The sequence below is a fragment of the Strongylocentrotus purpuratus genome, unplaced genomic scaffold (assembly GCF_000002235.5).
Source record: "Strongylocentrotus purpuratus isolate Spur 01 unplaced genomic scaffold, Spur_5.0 spur5_scaffold_12, whole genome shotgun sequence".
Lineage (NCBI taxonomy): Eukaryota > Metazoa > Echinodermata > Echinoidea > Camarodonta > Strongylocentrotidae > Strongylocentrotus > Strongylocentrotus purpuratus.
The window spans coordinates 25,389,339-25,397,257 of record NW_022145597.1 but is presented as its reverse complement, the minus strand read 5'-3'; positions in this window follow the sequence as shown (position 1 = coordinate 25,397,257).

Sequence of the window (7,919 nt, the reverse complement as noted above, 5' to 3'; positions counted from 1 at the left end):
AAATACCAAATTTTCTATAGAAAATTAGGATTTCCACTGAGCAATTTGTAAGGCTTCTTCATATTTTCCACACATCCAATATAGATATACCTGAGCTTTGTTGGTGCTTCCAACAGCTACAAAATGTTAATTGCTGTCCACTGACTCCACTCCCAGGTACTTTTTCACCCTTTTTTACTCGCATATTGTGTTTTCCCAACTTCTCATCTCAATAACGAAAAAGCTACAAGTACTGCTTCCCAAAAAGTGGTACCGGTACTTAGTGCTGGGAATCTCAAAATAAATTGGGAGGATTATGCAGAAGCTGACCTTCAATATGGAAAAAACACCGTGCAACAAAGGACCACGCCACCCCCCCCCCCAAAAAAAAACAAAAAAACAACAACAACAAAAAAAACAACAAAACAACAACATACATACACACACACAAAGGACTGATATCACTCATGACTTTTTGAAGGTAGATTTTAGGATGGCTTAATCTGAAGTGATCACTAAAAAATTGGTGTAATCCACTCTCAAAAATGCTATTTAATGCACTACTGTGGAGTGGATTCCACTATATATGGAGTGAATTTCACTCCAATGGTAGTGATCCCCAATACGACTCCTAAAAGAGCGGATTTCAACTCTTCTGCATCAAGAGAACACAGATCTAGGTTAGGTTAAATACAGTGAAAATGGAAAAACCTTTTTTAAAATAAGTTTTGGTAACCTTGGGTGGGTATAACAAAGACAATTAATGGGAGTTAAATGGTAAATCTTATACTTCATATTCTACCCACAGATGAAAGGAATGTACATTAACTTTCAAAATTTGACAAATTATTGCACTCTAGATAAATAAAATCCAATAAATCACTGGATTTATGGAAATCCAGTCAATTCAGCCAGGAGCGTTTAACCCACTTTCAAAAGTGCACCAAAAATGCAGCAAGTTTCTAGGAGAATTGATATCAAAATCAAATATATAAATAATAAGGTCAACTCACAAAGGCTTGTGTATTGAATAAAAGGCTATCTAGGTAAATTTATGGCTAATTGTATATCCATCTGCTTCTTCCAGAATTTTTAATATTTTTTATTTCTTTGTGCAGTACAGACAGATGGGTATAGAGTTTTGTGAAAAGTGATAGACGGTTGACCCTATATCATCTGTTGAGAAATTAGGTTAAATACCAATAAAGAATTTGTAATGGCATATTCTATTAAAATATATTAATATAGAACACACTACAATTGGATGTTAATGATTTTGGAGTCTCTTCTCAAGTCTCGAGGGTTATTTCCTATACATAGGAATAGAAAAACGAGTACCGGTAATATGGAGAGGGTAAACCCCCTTTTTATTCACAAGGAAGATTATTGTATCAATTTGATTGATAATTGATAATAAAGAAACTAAATATAAGGCCCACTTCAGATGGCTACTATGAAGCAAAACTATAGAGTTGGTGATCATGTCCATAAGGGTAGGAGATTGGGAGTGGGGGGGGGGGTGGGGGAGGGGTTGATTCGTCCAAAAAAAATTGCCCCTAGCTCAGTCAATTATTTTTTTGGACATTGTTTGAAATTAAAGTCAAAGTACAGTGACAGATAAGTCAACCTCATTATCAGCTTAATGTCTTCTAGAGACAGAAGGGGGGGGGGGGGGGAGGGTTCCTGGGGAATTCTGTCCAAAGCCCAATCCAATTTTGTTTGGCCATTGTATGAAATATAAGTCAACCTCATTATTTCATCCAAATATATTTTCGAGACAGAAGGGCATTAACTTTTTAACGAATTCTAATGATTTAACATCCTTCTATAGCGCCAAACAGAAAATATGATCCTTGGTGCCAAGAAAGCTAGGGGAGAAAAACGAGGGCTGTATTTCAAATTGCAGAAAAAAAGGAATACAAAAAAGGAGAAGATTTGATGGCCTCAATCTGTTCTAAAATAGGCCAGGACACCATCATGCAAAGTTCTCTTCTTCAATTCGAATTCTTGAAAGGTTACAGGCATACAAGGTGCATCCTCATTAGACTGAACAAGCATGAGTTTTGAGAGTTAGTAGACCAATAAATGCTCCTCAAGAAAAATATACGAGTTTGAAATTTACCTGGCCTCTATAATAGTAATAGCTCAAGTCGAGTATTCTGTGCTTACTCGAAGAATTAGCTTGAGCTTCAGAGAATATTATTATCCTAATGTGATTGCAGCGCAGAAGTAATCTGCATATTGGCTACAAACTACAAAGCAGGCTATTTTGTGAAAAAGTCCTAGTTTGTTCTGGAAAATATCTTGACCAATATGTAATATTGGAAGTGCAGGAATGAAATCGCATCTTCAATGCCAATGAGCTAGACCATGTCGTATCAATTCCATAGATTACAATTCACAGAATATTTTGAAAACTCGGCTTAATGAAAACGGGCCTATCTTCTCTCTTCCTTTTTAAAGTACCTGGGGAAAATATATATTAATTTCCTTTTGTAATTTCAACAAAACAATTCAAAATCAGAAACTCAGAAAAATGATCAAAAGTACCAGGCTATTTGAAAACAGGCCATATTTTCTCTTCCTTTAAAGGTACTATGTCCCATTTGCAGGCCAAAAAAATGAAAAAGTTAAATTCCAACTGCATTTGAAAGATAATACTAATTCAGAACTTCCCTAAAAAAAGGTCGGGCTTGAAAATGTCTTCATGTGGGAAAATAACGACTATTAGTTGTCAAATCGACCTTAGGGCTATAGAGCCCAAAAGTAATAGTCTTGATTTTCAGACAATTGTACCGAATGGTCATACGTTTTATGCTGCGCAAAGATTCAATCAGTTTAATCTTGGCCATCACAAGAAGTGGGTTATTGATGTAGACAAATGCTCATGTACCCTTTACAACTCTTTTCATGTATGCTATTACCAAAGAAGAAAAAAAGCCAGTCAGTCACTCAATAGTGTCTGACAGTGAAGTCTAGCAAGTAAACGGGTTTCCTTGCATAATTTGAATATGAGGACACTGCTAATGTTTAAATTTCACAGATAGGACATACGTGACATATTCATAATTCCTGCAAAGTTCTACAACATTTGAGGTTGGCTGCAAAAGGGACATAGTACCTTTAAAAAGTAACTGGGAACAAAATATATATGTTTTGTTTAATAAGTTTGACCTTCAGAATCATGATCAGAGTCACTGGGATATTTTGAAAACCCAGGCTCCTGAAAACAGGCCAGTATATATCTCCCTTGCTTCTCTCTAAAGTAACTGGGGGAAAAGATATATATATATTTCCCTTTGTCATATGGAGCATATGAATCATAACTTATTGTCAGAGACCTTGGGCAGAGAATTATGGCACAGATATTGCTTTTCTCCAAATGTCATGACGATTCTGAAGGGATGTAAGTCTGCCTTTCAAATAGCTCTACTCAAAAGTACATGTGACTCCATTATATGGTTCATTAAATGGAATGACAAACTGCTATCCAAAACAGAAAAAAAAGGTTACGGGTAATGGTTATTACATACGCCTATACCCATTTCACATTTCTTATCTAATAGTCTGTTCAAACTATTTATAAGAAACTTGTATAAAGAAACGTCATATAAAGAATCATTGTATAGTGAAGGGAGCATACAGACTAGAAAAAAATATTTTGTAAAGAAGATACGACATATAAAGAATTTTTTTTTAAGAAGTTGATTGACATAATAACTTGCCAATCATCACAGGGTATGGAGTTCAAATCCCTGCCACAAAAATAACGTCCTTTGGCAAGATGTTTATCTACATTTGCCTCACTCCATCCAGGTGAGGTAAATGGGTACCTGGTAGGATTATTCCTTGAAATGCACTGTGCCCTGATAACGGCTGCCCGAGTTAAACCTAGGGTAATAATTTCCAAAGCTCTTCGGTAGCGCATAGGGACAAGAGCTGATTATTACCATTCAGATTAGGGAAAATCAATCACGCAGCTATAAATAAATGTATAGCTATACAATGAATTATGTTAGTCTGAATGCAGCATAACATTATGTGCTTTGTCTCTGTTGATGAATGATGATTCATACAGACATGGATGAATATTTCATGTTATGTCAGGAATCTTTCTCACGTACGACAACCATGCATTATTCACAATGGAGTTTTTGCAATTTGTGAAAGTCTGTTACTACAAGAATGGCTGTCATTGACAGTGCATGAATTTGAGGGAAATTTTTCTGGTTTATTGTTATTTACTTATTTATTCATTCATTAATGTACATCATCATTTACCAGAGTGGATTCATCAGTGATTTTGACACTGTTTTACAAGAAGACCCTGTTTTACAGTACCCCAAGTAAGTTTCGCTTGTTACCCTAAGGAAAAAAATGTTACTGCGGAACCCTTCATCGTGTATCACAAAGTAGCTTGCATTGTATTACTTCTAGGAATTCATTGTTTTCCTTATATTCTATTCCAAATGTCCATTTCACCAATTTCAGGCAACCTTTCGTCAAAATAATGACCTTTGCTGTCCACCCCAATTGAAGTCACACAGCCAAGGCCCGCATCCTGCTGGTAACATAGAGGTCCAATCAAAGAGTTTTATCAAGCAATATGCTTTTTAAAAAGAGGTTGGCCCAATTTTGCTAGCATTAGGTTTCATGTCATTTCCTGTGATAAACACAATCTTGGAGGCGGGGAAGAGGGGAATCGAGGCACCGGTATTTGGGTCTCGAGTATGCTGTGTATATGTTTGTACATTTTGAGATTGAAAAATGAGGAAGCATGATTGTTTGTGTCCTTTTTTTTTGTAGAGAAGCGGAGCATATCTGTAAAAACAGTTTGCCCAGAAGTGGGAGTTTACTATGATATGGGGACCTACTTATCACAGCAGAGGCACAGGGAGGTAGAGAGTGAGATAGAGAGATAGAGAGAGAGAGAGAGAGAGAGAGAGAGAGAGAGAGGGAGAGAAAGAGAGAGAGAGGGGGAAGAGAGGGAGAAAGAGAAAGGGAGGGGCAGATACGGACTAAGTAAAGTGTACAAAGAAATGAAGAAGAAAAAAAGTACTGTAAAGAATATGATCAATCAAAACTAAGTATTACACAAATAAGAGATTGTTCTAGGGAAAGTTGAAATCACTATGCAAAATCTACTGGGCAAAAGACCTCAAGACAACCCGATTATCACACTATCAATCAACGACCGTGCATAAACAATCCATATATGTTTGGAAATCACGAGAGAAATTCGGGTCGAAATCATAAAAGTAAATGGAATATCATGAAAGAGGAAAGCAAGATTGACGAGAGGGGCCCCACTTTACTCCTCATAAAAATCAGTGATGGGGATGTTTAGAGTAATCTAAATAGACAGAGGAATGGTTTACTCTGAACATCACTTGTCTCTCATCACGTAAAGCACATCCTTACTGCAGGATCTGCATCCTCTCAGACTTTGCTGGAAGATGACTGGAGAAAATTCCCACAGCAGTAGAAAAACTTCTGGAAGATTATCACTGTACAATAATTCATAAATGAAAATTCATTTTCTGTGTACCAGCATACCTTTGCAACAAAAGAACTGTTCACAGCAGTCTATTTAAAAGCAAGAAACCTTCATGATTTCAGTTCCTTAAAACTCTAGCAATTTTAGTTTTCAAGCTTTCAATCTTTGAAAAAAAAACATTATAAATTTGGACAAGGAAAATCAGACCTGGTCTATTCAATATCTATCTAACTTTTTTTTAAAGAGCAGGGAAATTAAAAAAAAGAGATCCCTGTAATTAAAAAAAACTCAACTCTAACTGGAAATATCTGTCAATACAGATTGAGGAAACAAAGTTCTCAAACACGTTTTTTTCTAGAAGTTAGCAGTTATGTGGATGCGACTTGATAAGGGTTGCTGGAGAATACACAGAGGACCTTCTTATAAACACAGCTCCTTATTTTTGGAATAGCTGGGATATGATTGTGTGGTTTACCCTATGACCTTGACATTGCCAGGGGTCGTGGAGGTCAACAGCGTGACGAACACCTGTGAGCAGGGAGTGGGAGAGAGAAAGAGAGAGAGAGAGAGAGGGGTAGATGGATAGAGGGAAGGAGGGAGGGAGAGAGGGGCGGAGAGGGAGGGATGGAGGAAGAGAGATAGATGAAGGGAGGGAGATAGAGGGGAGGGGAAGGGAGGGAGATAGGGGGAGGGAGGGAGATAGAGGGGGAGCATTTGGCATCTATAATTAAGGTAGAATACAACTAATATGGGAAGGAAAACTAGAGTAATAGTGGAGAGAATAAAGATATTACTTTTTGTTCAACTGCAGACTCCAATTTATATCAGATGAAACTTCAATTGATCTACAATTCTAAAATGACGGGGAAATGATGCATTTCGCACTATTCGCAGTGATCATCATATTGGCAAATCATGTCACGGTCAGTACACAGAAAACTGTATCGAATCCCACTTGAATTTAAAGAGAAGGCTGAGTTTTGCCTTCTGGAGTGAGCTTTTTGTTTGCTTTCGATCTCGTTGTTTCTATGTCAGTTTGGACGAATATCAAAGAAGAAATGTCCTCTGAAAAGGATTCATCTTCAAATGCACACATGACAACAAAATTGCTTAAGTGTTTGGACCAAACAGCCAAGCCAAATCTGTGTAGCCTCATAATCCCAAATACCCATTTCTGTGTGCAGTCCATATACTTTTCATCAGTACCAAATAAGTATCTAATTAACTTGACGATTCCAAACCTCACAGTAATACACATCTTCCCACCTACAAGATAATCAAGCTTTTCAAATTGTTTCCAGATAATTTCTTTGACAATCCTATGACAAAAATTAAACTCTATCTTTAATTTTGATGGTTAATTTTGATGGAGTAGAGCTCCTCATCTTTCTTGGGTAATTCAAGCATGTCATGCACACGGTGCTTCTATTTGGCTAGGAAATGTCATGCTCATTTCTAATGAAGCGAACAAGAATAAAGCCTTCCTCATTTATTTCACAGCTGTTTCTACAATCAAGGTCTGCTAAATCCTTGATTAGCTACCAGACAATTTTGTCTTCAATGCATTTTAAGGAGCAATTTCTTCGTTAGCATCTTTTTTGAGATTTTGAGAATTCGTTTGAAGTGTCTGAACTCTGAACTAGTCAAGTATTTAGAATTCAAGCGATTCATTTGAGTCTAAATCCATGGATTGAAGGTTTAAATAACAGTTTTCAGCAATAACAAACATCCATTGGCAAGACATCAATCCATATTTGCCACTCCCCACCCAGGTAGGTGTAAATGGGTACCTGGCAATTGCTGGGGTAATAATAATTTCAGGGCCTGCATGAAGCCCAGTTTTAATACTGATGTGGCTACCCTGGGCAAATAAGACCTAGGTATTTATTAAATTGAAAAAAAATACACCCCCCCCCCTAAAAAAAAAGCCAAAAAAACTAAAACCGAAAAAAAAACAAACAACAACAACAATTAAAACAAAAAACAATTACAACAAGCAGTTGTCATAACCGCAAATTAAAGTGGAAACAACCTGTATCGAAAGACCACCTGTCTGGAATGGCCGTAATATTAGTTTTCCATGAACAAAGTTTATCAGGGAAAACTGCACAATGTCTATCCGCCGGTACATACAATCACATTGCTTGTATACAGTTTAATTTAAAGGGATCCGGTAACTTTGTCTCAAATTCTGAAACAAAATTCTGGATTAAGCTCATGATGCAATGATAATTATAAACCTTTAGGTCAGTCAGGAACCCCATGAATTTTACAAGCCGATCGCCTGTCTGATTATCAAGATATTAATGATTGGAATTACAAATTTTGAAAACCGTTCGCCTGACGGTTTTCATAACACTACAGTCTATTGGGGAAAACGAGTATGGTAAAACCGGTCACTCAAAGATTTTTACTTTTTTGAGGCACTTCTTGATCATTTTGA